We start from the raw sequence: 21,574 nt of genomic DNA, 5'->3' as shown, positions 1-21,574 counted from the left end.
CTCCCCCATTTCTCCTTACTTATGAAATCTTCAGTAAAAATGTGCACAATTGTTTAGTAGATTCTGGTGCTTCATCGAATATTTTACCCAAATCTATATGTGCCAAAGTAAATGTTCAACCACAGAAATCCACAGTGTGCATAGTTCAGCTCGATCGATCTCAAGTCGAAGTGATCGACGAACTAAATCAAGTAACCATAAGATTGTCATCCAACCCGAAAGTATGTCAGGTTATTGATATTCTAGTTGCTGACATCCTAGAATTCTATGGTTTAATCCTTAGCAGGGATTGGTCAGAGAAACTCCATGGATACTTCGCAACTGATTGGTTGCACATGTGGCTTCCCTACAACGGTAAACCGAATCAAATAAAAGTTGAATGAGAGCTACACCAGAAGTACATAGTAACTGAGTTAGAGGGAGAAAATGAACCGGTAGCATATACTAGCAGTATTATTGGCAATTACTCGGTAGATTCCTTCCTAGGAAATTTCAATGCTCATGCGTCACCTTATTTAGAAAATTTTGTTTTGTCCCAAGTTGAGAATTTTTCTCGAATTGATAGTTCAAAATGTATTAATTTTTTAGATAAACATGTAAATATATCTTTGTTTTGGAAATTATTTTTTGATGGCTCTAGATCTAATGAAGGAGCAGGAGCAGGATGCGTTCTGATTAGTCCAGAAGGAGAAAAGATCATGCCCACATGTAGACTCAAATTTGATTTCACAAACAATACAGTAGAATACGAGGCTTTGGTTCAAGGCCTGTACAAGGCAATCGAGTTAGATGTCAAGTATCTTCAAGTCTTTGGAGACTCTGAGATTGTGGTTAAGCAGGTACGTAACACTATACATTGCTTATAAGGTCACTTAAAACACTATCAATCTTTAGTACAAGATCTGACTGAGCATTTCATAGCGTTTAGTATTTCTTCAATCCCCAAACTCCAAAACTCAAGTGCAGACCTTTTGGCTAACGTAGCTTCTAAGCTTATTCCCTCCGAAGATTTTAGTCCAGATAGATCCTCAATAGAATTAATCTTTAGACTGTCCATTCCTGACAACATCACAAATTGGAGAGTATTCAATGATGATCTTGATATCGTAAATTTCCTCACATCTGAAGGATCCTACTCCAATCAAATAATCGACGAAGACCAGCACGATCGACAATTGCAACAAAATAGCACTAATAATGCTATACCATATCGGTGGTTAAGTTAGAAGACTTATACGATTTGAAAGATTGGTTTAAGAGGTCTACCAATTCAAAACTCTACAGTTCAACTTTGAACTACGAATTTGTAAACCTAGGGACCGATGCTAAACCACAAAACATTAATCTAGGCCTCGGCCTAGTCCCTAAAGAGAAACTAGCGTATATTCGTCTTTTGAGACAATATAAAAATGTTTTTGCCTGGAATTATGATGAGCTGAAAACATACGACACTTCTATCATCCAGCATACTATTCCTATGATTGATAACGAAAAACCTGTCCAAAAAAAACTGAGAAAGATCCACCCCAATTTAGAAAATCAGATAAAACCGAGCTCAACAAGTTACTGAAAGCCAGGATAATCTTCCCCGTCAAACATTCCAAATGGGTCTCCAATATGGTACCCGTTAGAAAGAAAAACGGAGACATTAGGATTTGCATCGACTTTCGGAATCAACAAAGCCTGTCAAAAAGACAATTTTCCTCTTCCACCTATGGAGCAAATACTACAGGCGGTGGCAGGTTTAGAACTAATGTCTTTCTTGGATGGATTTTCAGGGTACAATCAAGTGTTGGTACATCCTGATGATCAGTTGAAAACCACATTCAGAACTAAATGGGGCACATATCCATATCGGAAGATGCCATTTGGTTTGATTAATGCTGGTGCTACATTTCAGAGAGCCATGGACATTTCATTCAAAGGTTTAGTCAATAAATCTGTAGTAATTTATTTGGATGATATAACAGTGTACTCCAAGAAGCGAAGCGACCATCTCAAAGACCTGAAACAAATCTTTCAACGATGTCTAAGGTATGGAATTTCACTTAACCCAAAGAAATCTTTTTTCGCATTAAGTGAAGGGAAACTTCTAGGATTCATAGTGTCAAAGTCCGGTATTCACATTGATCTCGACAGAATCAAAGAAATTTCTGAAATATCCCTACCCCATAACAAAAAAGCCATGCAATATTTCCTTGGTCAAATCAATTTTGTAAAGAGATTCGTTCCAGATTTTTCCTGAATCATGTCTCCTTTGCAGACCATGATTAAAAAGAATTCAAATTTTAAATGGGGTCAAGATGAACATGAAGCATTCAACCTAATTAAGCAAGCTATTATTAATGCTCCATCTTTAGCAACCTCGAATTTTTCAGAATCTTTTATTTTATACACATTTACCTCGGATACGTCGTACGTCGCGATACTAACTCAAGCGAATCAAGAAAAAGCGGAAGCTCCAATTGCGTTTTTTAGCTCAAATTTACAAGGTGTTGAACTCAATTATTCTGACGTGGAGAAATAGGCTTATGCTGTTTTCAAAGCAGTCAAATACTTCAGACCTTTCTTACTTAAAACCCATACTAAGATCATAGTGCCGTTTCCAGCGATAAGGAATCTTCTAGTGCAAAAGGATGTGGGTGAGAAAAGGGCCAATTGGATTACTGCCTTACAGGAATACGACATTGAGATAAAACCAGCAAACATTGTAAGAGGTCAAGGCTTCTGCAAAATTCTGGCCGGAGCATTGCAAATTTCTAAAACTCCATCTGAAGAGGTACAAATGGGTGAGGTAAGCCTAAACGAAGCAGAATCATTATATGCTGATATCATTTATTATCTTAGAAACGGGTATGCTCCTTCACACCTTAATCACACTAAGAAAAGAGCTCTAAGATTGAAAGCTAAACAATATCAGCTCATAAATGATATTCTTTTCAGAAAAAATTATGATTCTTTTCTTCTTAGGTGTCTTGAAAAAGCTGAAGCTGAAAATTTTTTGTAGGAACTCCATGATGGGCCAGCAGGCGGACACTATGTTGGAGATGCTACTGCACATAAAATCTTACGCGCAGGATATTACTAGCCCACACTGTTCAAATACTTACACAGTTACGTGAGAAGATGTCAGGTCTGCCAAACTACTGCTGGGAGACAAAAGAAGTCGTCCCTGCCACTACAGCCGGTAAACATCGACCAACCTTTTAGTCAGTGGGGCTTGGACATAATAGGTGAGATCGTTCCTCACTCTTCTAAGCAGCATAGATACATCCTCACAGCAATAGAATATTTCACAAAATGGGTAGAAGCAGTTTCGCTCAAGACAACTAATTCTGAAAATATTATTGAATTCATAGATCAATTTATAATCACTAGGTTTGGATTGCCATCTGCTTTAATGTTTGACAATGCATCATACTTTTCTGGAAATGCAATGACTGATTTTGCAATTAAAAGAGGATTCAAACTTAAATATTCGGCCAATTACTATCCGCAAGGTAATGGGTTAGCTGAGTCAACAAATAAAAACCTAATTAGGATTATTAAAAGAAGAGTTGACCAGAATCAAAAGAATTCGCACAAAGCTTTGGTATATGCTTTATGGGAAGATAGGATAACGCAAAAAGCTTCAATCAACACTTCTCCCTTTAATTTAGTTTATGGGAAAGAAGTGGTTCTTCCAACTCACTTAGCCATTCCCTCTTTGTCTTTAGTACAATACATTGATGAAGTACCAACTTCCTCCTTACAGCTGAGAAAAATGGAAATAATTAAATTAGAAGAACAGCGAGAAAAAGCTAAGAAAACGCATGCTCATCATCAAGCGCTTGTAAAATCCTCTTTTGATTCAAACATAATGACCAGAAAAGATTTTCAGATGGGAGATTTAGTTTTAAAGTGGGATAAGGCTCATGAAGAAAAGGGCAAACACAGAAAATTTCAAAGGATGTGGCTTGGTCCTTTTCAGATTGTTGAAGTCATAGGTCCATCAACATTTGCATTGCAGGATTTAGCAGGTAGGAGGGACCCTTTGCCTGTTAATGGACAAATTCTCAAAAAATATTTTCCATAGAAGATTATTCTTCTATTTTTTGTAGAATAGTTTTTCTTTTCATAATAAAACTAGTTGTGAGTGGTTACATTAGGTATTTACGAAAAAGACACCAATTCTCTTTTAGATTTTGAGCTTTTCGCTTGTATAAATAGCAAATCTTTTGGAAAATTGATCTTTATTATTGACAGATACAGTTAAAAACTTTAGCCTAGATATGATACGAGTTTCAACTTCAAGGAATTTGATGAAAGCAACCTTTAGTGAAGAAATTGTTCTATATCAGCATAATGAAAGGTATCAATAACAAAATGAAGATTCTCTGTAGAACAACTGCTTCCAAAAACTCTATTATTGTCGTCCATAGCCATCTTAAGGAAACAATGACGTCCTCCCTGCTAGAGGAAGATCGCAACTTTCAGAGGGATAATCCAAGGATACACTATATCTTGAAGAATAAGAGGTCTCATCACAAGCCGGCTTATCATGATCACAGATATCATAACTTGCTGACTTTGCCAATATTGTCTACCACAACAGGGCAATGACTCAAGATTGTTTCAATCAAAAGACAAGAGGTCTCATCACGAGCCAGCTTGTTCAACAAAGTTATGAATCAATTGAGTGACTGTGTCATAATTTGGCTACCAAACCAAGACATTGTTCTTTAAGAATAAAAAGAAAATCAAAGCAATAAGTGTAAATATGGATTTTTTCTTTGAAAGTTGTAGGTCACCTTAAGTAGGATACAGGATCATTGCTGGGTAACAGGTAACCCTGTCGAGGCTATAAACGCCTGTTGGCAGCAGAGGCTCTACCTATGACAAATGAGCATATTTAAAAAACTGGTTTACAGAGGAGACTTTATTTTATCTTTACAAGACCAAGTAATGACTAATGTAAATACAAGGACTAGCCTAAGGAAGCAAATAATTAGAATGAAAAGAGGTTGAAACAAAATATCATTGACAGTTTAAAGCATAATGTACAATATCTATCCATAACAAAGTTTAATTTTCTGAAATTTTTTTTGTTTTGGATGTTCGAAAAATTCAATAAGAAAACAGAGATAACTGGTTCTTCCAAGTGAATCGCCAATTTTTGTGGCCACCAACAACCCCCCTCCTTATTTAGTATTAGCATTAACACTAGGTCAGTGGGGACCCTTAGTAAAAAATTCAAAAAATTTAATTAAAACTCATCTATTATACTCCTTAAGAAAATATCGCATCGCGCGAAGAAGACATGACATTTCCTTGTGAGTAGAATGATAAACTGCGAGAACGCGACGCGAAATCCATCGCATCACATGCATTAAGAAATGCTCATAAATGAAAATTTTAAGAAATCGCCGACAGCAGATATGCGACATCGCATATCACAACATCACAAAAAACAACACATAACTATTTAACAAATTGTAACGAATTGCGATCTTGCGATAATGCGATCGGCGATCTTGCGATTGCGCAAAACAGCAACCTGCAATCCTGCGATTGGCATGATCGGCTAACCCTGCGATAACACATATTGATAAAATGCGATAACGTGATGATGCGATGCTACGATGCGAATCACAGAAATCGTCCATCGCAGATTTTCCCCGGCTCAACATTCAAGAAAATTGAATACACGCGTTAATGAAAATTAATGAATGTACGCCAAGCGTTAATGAAAGACAGTTTTGTGTTCTTCAAAGAGTTAGTTCACGTCAGGTGGAATATTTTTGTACATCTGTAGAGCTCAGAGCTTTCTTGTCAATTTTTATTATCATTACGCTCTCCTTATGTGTGAACTGCAGGAAGGAAAGACAGAAACAATATGAAGCAATGTGCAGGGAGCGATTAAGGAAAAAGGTAAAGCTCCAATGCTCGAAAGTAGAGAAGAAATGCCCTCATGAACGGATGCTGCATGCAACAGAGACGCAACTTTCAAAGCGCTACTAAGCTATTCATTGCAGATCTATCAGTCAGAGCCATGGTTCAATGAATGGTTGAACAATGCTGATATCAACAGGCGATTTAACACTCAAGGGTAGAAGTTCACAAAAGCAGTATTTTTGCAAAATTTTAAAGCTTATACCCGGTGAAGGAAAGGCGCTAAAGGCGAAAAACGCACCAGAAAGGCCCAGATCAAAGAATGGAGGCAGTTTTTGATGCGCGATTAGCGCCTAGCTCTAATCGCGCATCGCTGAGAAAATTGCCCGAAAAGCAAAGTCCTTAACTGCTTAGTCACTCGTAAGCCTGGAAACGCAAGAAAGCAAAGGCAGAGGCAATTTAAGGGTTAACCAAGTGGAATTTGGGTTATTATTGAGCATACACAGTAAATCCACATAGCTAGAGATGATTCTAAAGCATATCTACTATTTTGCTAGAAAAAATGGTGCCAGCGCTTGCCATTTCTATTTGTTTAGCTCAACCAAAAGCAGAAGACAGTGAGCCGACTCTACCCAGGAAAATATTGAATGCTCGCAACATTAAGGAGCAAATACTGAAATAGTTAGATATTAGATTTAATGTTTAGAAATAATTTTGCTTAGAAAAAGGGCGGTCATTTAAACCGTATCCTGAATATGTGTAATTAAGTTATTTAGTTAGTAGTATTTAAACCCTTCTCATGCATTTAGAGAAGGGTCGAGAAATTTATCAAAAAATTGTCCTCAGAACATGCACTTTTGCACCCTCATAGGAGGTTTTGGTGAATGAATGGATCAAGATTTGTTGATGTTTGCATTTGATATCTACTACTGATGTTGCACTTCTGTACTCTTCGTAGATGTTAGAGCAAGGAGAAATAAATCATTATTGCTTGAAGCCTATGAGTAGGACCAGTCATAAATGGTACTTTTATCTCTTGAACATTTCTGCTTATATTTTAAAGTGATATACAGTTTTTAGTTGTTTATATGTTATTGCATGAATGCTTGAGTTACCATTTGGCACTTTTGTACGGTGGTAGCTATTTATTTATGTTTAATGTATGAATAGCTTATTATGTGATATGTTGTTCACAATTGTTTTGCCTAACTTTTTATGCGAAATAGTTCATCTTAATTGATTTCCTTTCTTATAATTACGAAATGATCTTTATTACCAGTTGTTATATGAAATCTCTTTAGATCGCATAAAAGAATAGTTACATCCCGGGTTAGCATAGATTAGATGTGTTGTTTTTGTTAGATTACCATAGCATAAAATTAGATTAAAGTTTGAATTAGAATAGCTTAGATAGTTACTGATAGATCAGCAACATCCAATTCTCCACACACACACCCATAGATTGGGAAACTGGTCCCATTATCCCCATTCGGACCCGTTGTACCAAACGGATAAGGAGCTGCCAACCAACATCCGGACCGGGTGGGTATCCCCCTTGTTGTCGACCCAATTTTCGGGGCTTCAATAGGGACAAAGGGAGGGGAGTAAAAATTTGGTGGCATCCTCACATTTTTTCAACCTCAGTCATCGTTTTCTTGGTGATTTTTTCATGGTTGACCTTATGCTTTTGGGTGACATTCAAACATCTCATAAACACCATATCATTGAAAAATTTGATGGACAAGAGGTGTCATAAGGTCTACCTTGCAATTTGATGGGCTTCATAGGAAATTTGAGGCAATTTGGCACAATTTCAGGCCCCTTTTCCCCTATGCGCCGCGCTCTCTGTGTGCGTCGCGCTAGTGTAAATTTTACACTGGAAAATCTCTCCTAGTGCGCCGCCCTCCCTCTGTGCGTCACGCTCTTTTCCAGGTGACTTTTGGAGGCCTTCAGGGTGTCCAAATTGGGCGCACGATAGCTCGTTGGAAAGGTATTTGAGTCTACTTTCTAACCCGACCTAAACTTTGCAATTTTGAGTTCATTTTCCCTGTCAAAAATCAAATCTCCCAAGACTAGTAAAAATGTGCCCAGTGAGGCTGCTTTAAGGCAGAGTGTTGTTACAGTCAACTTTTGAATGCCTTCTTCAATTCCAAATTGAGCTCATGATAGCTCATTAGAAATATATTTGTGTCTAGTTATCATTGGACTCATCAATAAAGTCATTCGGCCTACTTAGCTAGGATAAAACTAGATTTTCCCAAGGTCACTCTAGAGGTGCATCAATTCTCCTGAGGCAATTGTATTTTTGACATTTCTCTAAAACCATGACTTTTGTGTAAAAAGTGAAGGAAATATTTCTTCTTTGGCCTGTTTTGGACAAAAACCTCTCTCAGTTTTCATAAATTCATCTTTGATTTCTCAGAAACATCATTTGAGTGAAGCCTACCCCGATGTGTGGAACAAGTGATTTGTCGAAATGAAGCGAAATGAAGGGGATAGGGAGCTTCTAAATTCTTCAAGAAATTTTGGGAAGTAGGGATGGATGTTAGGAAGTAGGGGAAAGTGGAATCTCTGAAATTGAGTGAGGGGAAGGGGTCCAAAAAGGTAAAACACAGGCCCAACCTAGAAAACTGCCAAGTTGTAGCAAGAAACTAGGGTTTGTGCGAAAATGAGTAATTTGGGGCATCTCAGTGATGGGAAGTGTTTGATGAGGTAATTTAAGGATAAGGTAAGGTGTATGAACATCAGGATACAAGTTTTGTCGATGATTTGACCGTCCAAGAAAAATTGCCCTCAAAACCCTAGGAGAGGGAAATGACCGTAGCTAGGTGCTACTGAAGCATGAAAAAGGGGTAAAATGACCCATTGGAACCTGAAATGATGATGGAAACCCTCTGAGTGATGGTAGACTCAGCTGAATAGTGACATAGATTGTCATTTGGATGACTTTGGAAGGAGTGAAATCAAACCCTAGACCTAATGCCTAGTGACCAAATTTTGCTTGAAAACTCACTGAAATGACAAAATTTGACCTTGACATTTTAAAATCACTTTGTAAGAGCATGTTTGATCACTAGAGGAAGGCTGCAAAGGCTGACACTAACATTGGCTCCAATAGGGATGGCAGCTCCTTAGACGTGCCAAGAACTGTAGATCTTTGGGTGAGCAGACAGTGCCTTCGTCCATTGGGCTATGGAGTCTATTATTTTGACAAACCAACATGACTCAATTTATTGACTGAAACTTGACTAAAACTGACTCAATGCAAACTGAAATGACTGAAAAACTTGACTCTAACAAACTAGAAAGATGCTCATATTTGAGCTTATTCAACAAACCTACCCTAATTACTCTTTCCACCACCTGATCAAGTGGGATGAAAAAGCCAATGCAACCAGGTAAGCATCATGGCTGATATGTGATTTCTTCCCAAATTCTTTCTACTGCGCAGGAAAAGGGAAGAATCGAAAGGCAACTCCCATGGAAACTTGGAATCAAGTTCACTGCTGACAAACTTGCAAAGCATGAATTGGCTGGATGACTTCAAGAATACTGCAAAAGGATCTTCATAAGCATCGCCATTGATTTCCATTAACACATTACTGTTCTGGTCCAAGTAATCTTCATAGCTGGATATTGAACCATTCCTCACATCTGCATTGTCTTTCTCTGATGATTGCAACAAGCTATCAAAAGGATCCTGAATTTCATGAAGGACCAAACTCTGTTGTTGTTTCCAATCAGAACAAAAGTCTCCTTTATCAATCTCCTCATATGACTGAAAACTTTGATCTGAGCTTTGTAATGAAAAATCCATTAAACAAGACAATGAAGGTGGCCTTGGAATCATATTATTATCAACATTCTCTTTTATCACATGGTTGGCTGATGGAGAAGAATTTTTACAGCAAACAGAATCTAACACATGAGCAAAAGGATCATCAAAAACATGAGGAGACTGCTGCGATGTATCTAAGGAAACTGTATGACATCCTATTGGCTGTTCATCTTTTTCTTTAGAGATATTACGAAGATTCTGCCTTATAAACTGAAATGCTTCGTAACACAAGGGTACAAAATCCTCTTGCATCATTAAATCATGTATTTTGGCTAGCTCACCTTCATCTGTGATCTGACCTTGAATTGTGTGTGGTGGCTGCAAATCTGGTTCCGTATCCAAAATGATTTCATCAATCATCTCAGGGGGAGATTTCTTATTAACGATCTGCTAAAAAATTTCACCATCTATCTCATCTTCAACTTTAAAACTGAGAGATAGTTGATTTCCTACAAACTTTTCATTTGAAGATTTACTATGCAATCTATCCCGCAAAAACTGAAATGATTCAAAATAGAGAGGTAAGGAATCTTCTTGTATCGTTTGATCATATATGCCAGCTTCTACGTCTTCATGTGCAACCTGACTATTAATGGCATTTGGGGGTTGGAATTCTGAATATAAGAAGTGTGGAACAAAGTTTTCATCGCCCTCAAGAGGATCCAAATCAAGATTTGTCGATAGCTGATGTCTGATTGCATGGAAATTATCTCTAATGAACTGCCATGAATCAAAGCACAAAGACAAATATCCTTCACTTACTTCAAAATCGGCTGCACTTTCCTCATCGTTTCCATAGCTGATATGCCTCGGTTGATTACTGTACTCGAGCTGTTGTAAGCGAACTTCCTCATCCCACAAACTAGCTGCTGATTTGTCTGCAAGATTAGCTTCTATTTGGCAAGCATAATCATCATTATCATACTGATCAAACTGAGGAAAATCGTCAGTATAAAACACGTCATCAAGCATACATGTCATATCAATAGGTATTTCTTCTCCAAGATGATCTACAAAACAATCCTTATGGCTATTGAGACGAGAAACAAAATGTTTTGGATCGACCACTTGTTCATGAACGTCATTTTCATCTTTTGCAGTCATTTTCCTCACCATATCTTCTACTGCACTCACCAAAATGTCAAGCTTTTCCTCTAAAGGTGTATTTTTCTCTAGATCCACCTTTTTCATCTCTTCTTCTTTCAACCTTGCCCTTCTGATCAACAAATGAGCCTCTACATTTACTACATTGTTTTGCATCTCTTCAAGTGTTGTGACATTCTTTTCTCTTAGCTGAAACTCCATTTCTGGATCAAAGGCACCTGCATAGTGCAAGAGAGCAGATCCAGGAGGGGGTCTTATATCAACCGGCATTGAATAATAAACTTGATTAAATTTGGCTGAAAACTTTTGTACTGTCTCCCCTGGCAGTCTTTTCAGTTGATTATACTCTTCTACGATAAGGAAAAGGTTTTGTCCGATCCTCCACCTATCATGAAAAACTTTGATGAACTGCTATAAATCGGTGATGCTTCCATAAGGAAGGGCTTTGAACCAACGCTTGACTTTGCCTTGCAAAGAAAGAGCGAAAGGCCTTATACTGACATCTCCTTCATCAATTTCAAAAAGGTCTAAAAAAGTCTCAACATTCTGCACATGTTGCTCAGCATTGACATTCTTACCTTCACCGTCAAATCTTGGCAAGTATGGATCATAGTTTTGGGGAAGGCATGAAGAACAGAAGGTAAAACAAGAGGTTTATACCTATCTGGGATTATAACAGCTATAGGAATATGTACAAGAGCGACGGGATCAGGTTTGTGTTCTTTAGGCTCATCACTCTGAAGAGAGTCATCATAAGACGTAGGAAAAGTAAGGAAGCCAGGATCAAAGGGAAACTTGATATTTATACTTTTTTAATATATCGAGTGAAGATTTTGATCACCCTTATCGTACAACAAATTCTGAAAAACCTTCAGGGCAGCTTCAAGAATAGCGAAGAAGTAATTTACAAGAAAGCAGAGTAGAACTTGAATACCATTCCACTTTGGATACCCGAACTTTGTGTAAGATCCTTCCATTTTCTCAGAGAAAGAGTTAGTCCTCCAGTGGAGTCACCATGAAGCACCGATTGCTAGATTCTTTAGTGAATGGAGTCGCTAGGTGAATGATTTCAGCCATCTTCTATCTGATCATTGTCCACCATCAACCATCAGATCTGAACTTGAGATATGAACTGGGGAAAAACAATCTTCAAGCAAACCATTTTCCTCCCCAGTATGGTGGCCACTATGTTAGCACCTAAATCTTCCTTAGGCTGAAGGAAGGCAAAAATTAGGGTAACCACAAACCACGCTCAGTCTGGTAGCTAGCCCTACCAGAGTAGGAGAGGGCTCTCTCTAAGTCACTCTCAGTAAATGGATAGGAAAAATGGTCTGAGATGACTTGCAATGCGATATTTACCTTAGGATAGAAAGTGAAAAATGATTTTGGAAAAGATTTTCAAAGTGACTGAAACTTCTGAGATGTATATGGGACTGGCGCTTAGCAAAGAACAGAGAATTGAAGATGAAGGCACAGATTATTCCGTGAGGTAAGGTAGGCGGGAAGAGCAAAAATTTTAACTTAAGGTGACACGGAATGGAAATATCACCGAAGACAGTGAAAAGGGCATGGTCGCATGAATCCTTTTCAACAAAAGAATAACACGCACATGAAATTTTCCCACAGGCAGAGCAATATAAATCGAATTCTACCTAATCTCACTTAGAAAATTTCACTGAAATGAAACATGAAATGAATTATGAAACATAACAAGATACATATGGAACATAAGAACACATTTGCTACACTCACAACCACAAGAATCTCATGAAACAGAGCCGCTGCCTTTCATTAACTCTCTGTAAAAAATACACAGTGCAGAAACAAAGTTTCTTTCCCACAGTCTCTTAGAAGTTACAAGCTAGCCAACCATTTGCAAATAAAATGTATACAATATATAGAATATGTGAAGAAGAGATGGAATGCCCAGGGGTTGGGAAGTTACTAAAATCATTTCGAAATGGAGATGGAGAGCCAACCATCAGCTACAGCTGTAGCGCTCTCAAGCGTGACATTTGGCTGTGGCGACCCTTTGCGTTCTTCGCCACTTGGATAAATACCCACCTGGAGAGAAAACTCTTTAAAAGCTACCTTTGGTGCCAAAAAACTGAAGAGTGGATGACTGGGCCCACTTGGAGAAGTCGCGACCCGAAATTTCACGAAACGGGAGCAAACTGGGCAAAATTTCCTCTGTGCGCCGCGTGCTTTTCTCTGTGCATCACGCTACTTTGGGGCCTGTTTTGGGGCACTTTCAGGTGTCCAAAATGTGCCCAAGTGGGCTTGTTGGAAAGATTGGCCTGTCTACTTTCCAACCCAACTAAAATTTCTGAATTTGAAGCTCATTTCCTCTCCAAAACTTCATTCTCCCAAGATTGTTTTCTGTGTGTCCAAAAAGTGGCAGAGACGCCATTTTTGGGTGTTTTTTAACCTTTAGGAGACCCAAAACTTGTCAAAATTTCTTGCCCGGACACTAGTAGACATATTTTTTGATGCTGAATCCAAATATGCAAGTCATTCATCATTTAGATCTCAAGAATTTTAGCGCCGCGCAGGGTGCGCGACGCACAGGGAGAAAAACCCTGTTTTTTGACCAAAAATTTCAAGATGCAAAAATGTGTTCCAAATTTCTTGAAATTTGGTCTGGAGCTTACTCATTAAGTGTTATGGTGGGCCAAGGATTGCCTCAGACAAATTACGGACTCGATCATGCTCTTTTTGCCTCTTTTGCCTTTTTTATGCCTTCCTTAGGTTTGCCTTCAAATTCCTTATTCGTGCCTTGCAAACCTTGTTCTGTGCCCAATAGTGGTTTTTCATGTTCCTGAACATGTCCCTATCATGTATTGCTCTGAGGGAAGCATCATCAAGAAAATCCAACTTAACCTTCTCTTTTTTCCTGATTAGGGTTTCCTGGAGTATTTTCTTCAACTGCTTGATTTTGACTTTGGAGACCTGATTTCTTGTGTAGCAATGAGTAGCCATGTGTCTTTGAAATTTGTTGTCTCTTTTGGCCTTCTTAAGAAGATTGTTTAAATGGAAATTTACTTTGTCAAGCCACAACTCCCTATTTTCATTGATTTCTTGTGCAATTAGGTCAACTGAAGACCTCTGCTCCCTTTGTTGCTGAAGTTCCCTTTTAAGTCCTCTAGTCTTTGGATTCTTCCTTGTCACTTGCTTTTGATGCTCATCTGAATCACCTTCAATTGCTTATTATCCCGCTCTAGGAATCAAACCATGAAATTGGCCTTAGAAACATTGTCCCTAAGCTCTTTGATCTTAGCATCTTTCTCCTGAAGCTGTGTCACTGTGGGTATCCCCCTCATTATCTGATGAAATTCCTGATGCCATTACTGCTGTGTGTACCCTGAGTTTTCCTTTGCTGCCCTTTGAATCCAATGAAACTGGTGGTTGCCCTGAGAATCTATCCCCAAGGGGACAATAAAATAGGGAGTGTTAGGAGGGGAATGATGAAAGGGGAATAGGGATTTAAGAGGAGAAAGTTATCAGGATTTAGGAGTATTTTGGTTATAGTTTTTATGGGATAGGGTTTGGATATTATTGAGGTAGGGATAGGGGGAACAAATGAATATGATCATAGTGGAGCTAGGGTGATTATTAGGGAAAGTGCTACAGGGGAATTAGTTTGATAAGGGTAGGGTAAGAGCATGCTTTAGCAATAAGGTCACTGTAGCAAAACTCTAGCTTTTTTGACCCTTTTTGTGTCATGTTTGTTTGCTTTTTTAAAAAAATTTGCATTTGATTTATGGTCACCAAAATCATGTTTCTCTTTGAATTAAATGTCAATGATGAAGGTATTAGGGCCACTTCTCCAAATTTGAGGGCCATACATAAAAATTTGGACGATTTGGTGGTTTTTTAGGCTCACAGGCCTGTGCGCCGCGCGCTTTGCCCAGTGCGCCACGCGTCGGGTATGCGTCGCGCCAGTGTAATATTAACACTGTGGCCGGGCTCCCAGTGCGCCACGCACCCTGAGTGCGTCGCGCCACCTTGTGTGTGCGCCGCACACTGTTAAATGAAACCAATTTGCTTGGAAAACCAAGGGTAGGGTCTTAGTGGCGTTTTTAGGAGGTTTTCTTAGGAGACATGATGGAATGGGGGTGAGAATGATGAGGAGTGAGGGGAAAAAGGGAGGGGAGTAGAAACTTGGTGGCATCCTCACATTTTTGCAACCCCAGTCATCATTTTCTTGGTGATTTTTTCATGGTCGACCTTATGCTTTTGGGTGACATTCAAACATCTCATAAACACCATATCATTGACAAATTTGATGGACAAGAGGTGTCATAAGGCCTACCTTGAAATTTGATGGGCTTCACAAGAAATTTGAGACAATTTGGCACAATTTCAGACCCCTTTTTCCCTATGCGCCGCGCTCTCTATGTGCATCGCGCCAGTGTAAATTTTGCACTGGAAAATCTCTCCTAGTGCGCCGTGCTCCCTCTGTGCGTCACGCTCTTTTCCAGGTGACTTTTGGAGGCCTCCCTGATGTCCCAATTGGGCGCAAAATAGCTCGTTGGAAAGATATTTGAGTCTAATTTCCAACCCTACCTGAATTTGTCAATTTGGAGTTCATTTTTTTTGTCAAAAATCAAATCTCCCAAGACTGGTCAAAATGTGCCCAGTGAGGCTGCTTCAAGGTAGAGTGCTGTTACAGTAAACTTTTGAATGCCTTCCTCAACTCCAAATTGAGCTCATGATAGCTCATTGGAAAGATATTTTTTTCGAGTTATCATTTGACTCATCAAGAAAGTCATTTTGCCAACTTAGCTAGGAAAAAACTGGATTTTCCCAAGGTCACTCTAGAGGTGCATCAATTCTCCTGAGGCATTTGTATTTTTGACATTTCTCTAAAACCATGACACTGGTGTAAAAAGTGAAGGAGGTTTTTCTTCCTTTGCCTATTTCGAACAAAAACCTCTCTCAGATTTCATAAATGCATCTTTTATTGCTCAGAAACATCATTTGAGTGAAACCTACCCAGATGTGTGGAACAAGGGATTTGTCGAAGTGAAGCGAAATGAAGGGGATAGGGAGCTTCTAAATTCTTCAGGAAATTTTGGGAAGTAGGGAGGGATGTTAGGAAGTAGGGGAAAGTGGAATCTCTGAAATTGAGCGAGGGGAAGGGGTCAAAAAAGGCAAAACACAGGCCCAACCTAGAAATCTGCCAGGTTGTAGCAAGAAACTAGTGTTTGTGCGAAAATGAGGAATTTGGGGGATCTCAGTGATGGGAAGTGTTTGATGAGGTAATTTAAGGATAAGGGAAGGTGTATGAACATCAGGATACAAGTTTTTCTTATGATTTGACCGTCCAAGAAAAATTTCCCTCAAAACCCTAGGAGACGGAAATGACCGTAGCTAGGCGCTACTGAAGCATGAAAAAGGGGCAAAATGACCCATTGGAACCTGACATGATGATGGAAACCCTCTGAGTGATGGTAGAATCAGCTGAATAGTGACATAGACCGTCATTTGGACGAATTTGGAAGGAGTGAAATCAAACCCTAGACCTAATGCCTAGTGACCAAATTTTGCTTGAAAACTCACTGAAATGACAAAATTTGACTTTGATATCTTAAAATCACTTTGTAAGAGCATGTTTGATCACTGGAGGAAGGCTGAAAAGACTGACACTAACACGTGCCAACCAATAAAACCCTAAATGTTGGTAATTTTAGGAACAACCTACATAGTGCTGACTGCAGTCTCACCCGCAACAATATTGGGGGATGCTAGAACCAGGTTTCTACATCCAGAGACAGTGTGATAAGTGGTCTTAAGGCTTTGTCACTCAAATATGCCTTTGCACATGTTTTTATCCTATTATGACCTGCTACTGAAATTCTAAGTAAATGGCTTCTAGACCTTCATGGAGGTCTGCGATCAGACTTTATAGGCCCTAAAGAAGAAAATTGTCCACTTTTGCGCACTAATTAATAAGCCTAGATCTGCCTTTGTGCATATTTATCCGATTCATCAAAAATCATAACAGAATTAACCCTTATCTTCACGAAAATATATAATTACTTAAGTCATGCATAAATATTATAGATTTAGTAGATTCACGCAACATCTACACATTATTCCAAAGAAAACATATCGAGTGATTGAACACAACATGAACATTATTAAGAATAATACTCAAAGGCAAAGTATTTCTCCAAAATCAATCCTTATTAAGTTTCAACGTTCATTTTAAAGAATTCTCCACCCTACGCACTTAGCTGTAGGGGTCTGCACACTCAGCTGTGGACTTACTAAGGCCTCCTGCCCACTCAGTTGTAGGAGCCTTCCCCTTTCGCCAAAGTATAGGAAGCAGAGCCTTCTTGCCTTCGCACTTGCCCAAACGATCTCTATCTTAACTTATTTACTTGTCTACTACTTCTTAGACTCACTATGACTCAACTATGTATAGCATTCTTGCTTACAATACCATGGCCTGCGTGTTGAAAATGCAACAAGATGATGGAGCTTAGCGAAAAGAAGTCGCCTTCACTAAGTGGGTCCGCAGGCTATTTTTGGTGCAAAGTCTATTTTTAGACATATGGATCATGGTCTATGAGTTTCAGGATGGTATTTATGGATGATTGGTCATGTTGGTAAAAATAGATGGACTTCTATTTTTAGACATATGGGCAGAGTCTATTTTTAGACTGCCAGTCTAAAAATAGAACAATCGAATATTATTAGCTCTTAATAATATTTGGACTATAAACATTATCTTATCCTCTTGCAGCACTTCAGTTCGAGCTACGGATGTGGCACATGCAACTGCCAGAAGGAAATACGATTTTCCTATGGGTTAGTTGAGCTATTTCATGATGGACTTCAGTTAGAACTCAAGTGATTGAGTTTGGTGGAGTTGATTGAGGAGTTGATGGAGTTGTGTTCAGTGTGACTTCATTGAACTAGTTGTATTTAGTCTAACTGCCAAATACACTAGTGATGAGTGATGTGAATTAATTATTAATTAATTCACTAATTATTAACTCATAAATCAACTAAAGAATACATCAGTTATCTGAGTGCATGGACAGTTCAGTGGAGACAAGTGTTAGAGGTGGGTGAAAGGGTGAGTCTACTATCAGTTGTGACTATAGTTGTGCATGAGATTTGCACAATCATTGATTGAGATTGCCAATGAGGATTGCGCAGTACAGGCCAAGGGAAAACGAGCTTGGATCAGATCTATTCTCAACTTGGATTGCGCAGTAGAGGCAGGAAAATAGCGGAGGAGATTTGAACCTGTGACTTGTTCGGATCTGAGCTAGTTTGTGTGTAGCAGGTGGAGATAGTATTGAGTACTTGTGAGGAGTATTGTACTATGTATTGTTACATTTTCTCTATCATTATAATATACAGATAGTTGGGGGTTTTCAGCTATATGCTTTCCCCAGTACATATTGTGTTGATATGTTTGATTGATGTTTCAATGTGCCCATGCGATTGTTTCTTTAATTCCGCAAATTGATGATCAACGTAGGGGAGGTTATATATTATGCATGCATTCTGCAATAGTGTATAATCAGGATAATCTCTGTGAATAAGTGTTATATTATTCAAAATTTCTACATGGTATCAGAGCTAGCTGATTTGTAGAAGAATTTCTACATGGTATCGGAGCGAAGTTGATCATCAGATCTATTATTCAGAAAGTGATTACATTTTATTTCTTCAGGCAGAGTCTGTAATTGGGCCGGGTAGCCTCTGGATTCATCCTTCTTTTGGAAGGTGAGATGTCCGGTAAATGCCCATACAGTCAATCTCTGTACGAGAAATACTTTTTTCTCACGAATTTTAGATCAGAAGCGGTTGAGTTTTGAGCTTGTGGAATTCGAATTTGCAGCAATGTTTTCTTGGTGTCAAAATTGAAATGACTTTCAACAGATTGCAATTGGAGTATGCCCTTGAAGGCAGCTTGAATTATATTGCATGGAAAGATAGGATGGAGGCGGTGTTAGATGACAATGGGTTGAAGGAGTTCATAGAGGCTGAGGTCCCAAAGCCTACTGATGCTGCTCACGTTGAGGCTTGGCAAAAGAAGACAACAAAGTGTCGAAGGATTCTGTTGGAGGGCGTGAAGGATCACATTGTATCTAGCCTGCATGGAAAGGCTTCTCCATACTTGATGTGGAAAGCATTGACAGACTTATTCCAAAGCAAGAGCGACGAGAGGAAGTTGGCGCTCAAGGATAAACTCAGAAACATTAAGTGTGAGAAAGGAGACAGTATGCCCAAGTATCTCACGAAGTTCACCCAATGCCGAGATGAGCTGGGAAGTGTGGGGGTGACTGTCGATGATGAGGACTTGGTGAGCTTGGATCTCCTTGGTCTTCCAAAGAGTTGGCATTCCTATCAGGACTCTGTCAATGGTCGGGAGAAATTGCCAGGATGGGAAAGACTTTGGTCTGATCTTGTGCAAGAGGAGATCAGGCGGAATACCAGGGACGGATCTTCATCAAAGGCATATGATGAAGAAAATTGCACTTTGGCTGCCAAAGAAAAGAAGGGGAAGAACAAGAAAGCTTCTCATTCCGGTGCGAAAGGCAAGAAGCAGGACATGTCCAACGTGAAGTGCTTTCATTGTCACAAACACGGAAATTATGCCACAAATTGTCCGCAGAAGAAGAAAAATAAGCAAGCTGTTGGATCTGCAGTGACAGAGGCCTTAGCCTCGCAGTTTGAGCTGGATTTTTCGCTGATTTCATGCTTGGTATCAAGTGTGATGGGATCAGTATGGTTCTTGGATAGTGGTGCATCTTTTCACATGACAGGAGATCAAGATTTTTTTTTCTGATCTAGATGAGAAAGATCTAGGAGTGCACATTGAGATGGGCGATGATGGTACATACAGTGCGACCGGTATCGATACCATTTCCTTTGAGAGGGAGTCTGGTAAACCCTTCGTATTGAAGGAAGTGATGCATGTTCCAGGATTGAAGAAGAATCTTATCTCTGTGGCGATGTTAGAAGACAAGGGATATGATGTTGTCTTCAACGAGGGAAAGGCTTTCCTGCGCAGTAAGACAACTGGAGAAACCCAGAAGATAGGGGTTCGAGTCAAGAACCTTTATCAATTGCATGTAGATGGCTACGTAGCAATGGCATGCAAGGCAGAAGGATTAGTGACCGGGATGATGGCAGGCTGTGGCACCGGAGATTGGGCCACCTTCACCATGGAGCCTTGAAGATACTGCAGCAGATTTCTACTGGGCTTCCTAAAGGAACTCTTGTGCAGTCATATCAGTGCAAGGGGTGTACTTTGGGAAAATTTGTGAAAGCCACCTTTCATGAGAAGGATAGTCGCGCCACGACGATCCTTGAGAGAATTCACACAGACGTGTGTGGACCTTTTTCAGTAGCTTTGACAGCAAAGCACAAGTACTATGTGATTTTTTTTGATGATTTCTCTCGAAATTGTTGGATCTTCTTCATGCAGAAGAAGAGCGAGACATACTCAAAGTTCTGTGAGTTCAAAGCACTGGTCGAGAAGGAATTGGGGAAGAAGTTGAAGGCTCTTAAGAGCGACAATGGTGGTGAATTCATCTCTGGTGAGTTCAAGGACTTCTGCAGCGCAAAAGGGATTCGAAGAGAGCTCATAGCTCCCCATAACCCACAACAGAACGGGGCTGTTGAGCAGAAGAACAGAACGATCATGGGTGCTGCATGGGTGATGTTGCATGATCAGGGCCTACCCCTTCACTTGTGGGCGGAGGCATGCAATATTGCAAAATATGTGCAGAACCATTGTCCTCACAGGATACTTGGCATGAGTACACCCGAGGAGGCTTATTTTGGTAAGAGGCCTGATATTTCCCATTTGAGGATTTTGGTTCTCTTGTTTACATGCATGTGACGAAGGATGCCAGGAAGAAGCTGGAGCCGACCGCAAAGGTTGAAATATTTGTGGGGTACACTGATACGCCCCACAACTATCGTGTGTATTTGCCAGACAGTCGCAAGACTGTTGTGCGATGGGATATCAAATTTCAGGAGGAGAAAGCCATGAAGTGTTCGCTTGAGAGGGAGCTACACTTGCATGCAGATGAGGAGCTATTAGTTCCTAAGGATGAGCTTCAGGATGTGGATCAGTGACAAGATGAAGTTCATGGAGTGGAAGAGACCACTCATGCAGCACAGATGGGGTGGCACATTCATCAGATGGATGTGAATACTGCGTTCCTCAACGGAGTCATTGAGGAGGAGGTGTACATAGAGCAACCCGAAGGTTTCGAGATCTTCAGTAGCAAGTCGCATGTGTGTAGGCTCAAGAGAGAGTTGTATGGGTTCAAACAAGCACCTCGTGCTTGGTACACACAAATAGACAGTTATTTCACCGGACTTGGATTCTCCAAGAGTGAGGCGGATCCTAACCTATACCAGATTGTGGTGGAGGGTAAGTTGCTGATCATTGTACTTTATGTAGATGATTTGATTTTGATGGGAGATGAGCTGTTGATACTTTCATGCAAGGAGGATCTTGCTAGAGAGTTTGAGATGAAGGACTTGGGCCTCCTTCATTATTTCCTGGGATTGGAAATTTGGCAGCACAGTGATGGACTATTTGTTTTTCAGGGTAAGTATGCCCGGGAGATACTAGAGAAGTTCAACATGAATGGCTACAAGCCTGGTTATACTCCTCTTCCTGGAGGTTGGAGGAAGGAGGATGCTACTTCAGTGGAGGTAGTGGATACCTCTGTTTATCGACAGTTGGTGGGGTCGCTTATGTATCTGGCCAATACACGA

This window comes from Pinus tabuliformis, chromosome 5_1 (genome assembly GCF_031772625.1).
Source record: "Pinus tabuliformis cultivar Carrire ecotype Pingquan chromosome 5_1, CPIR1, whole genome shotgun sequence".
NCBI lineage: Eukaryota > Viridiplantae > Streptophyta > Pinopsida > Pinales > Pinaceae > Pinus > Pinus tabuliformis.
The sequence above is the reverse complement of the archived record's forward strand: the minus strand, read 5'-3'. Positions refer to the sequence as shown.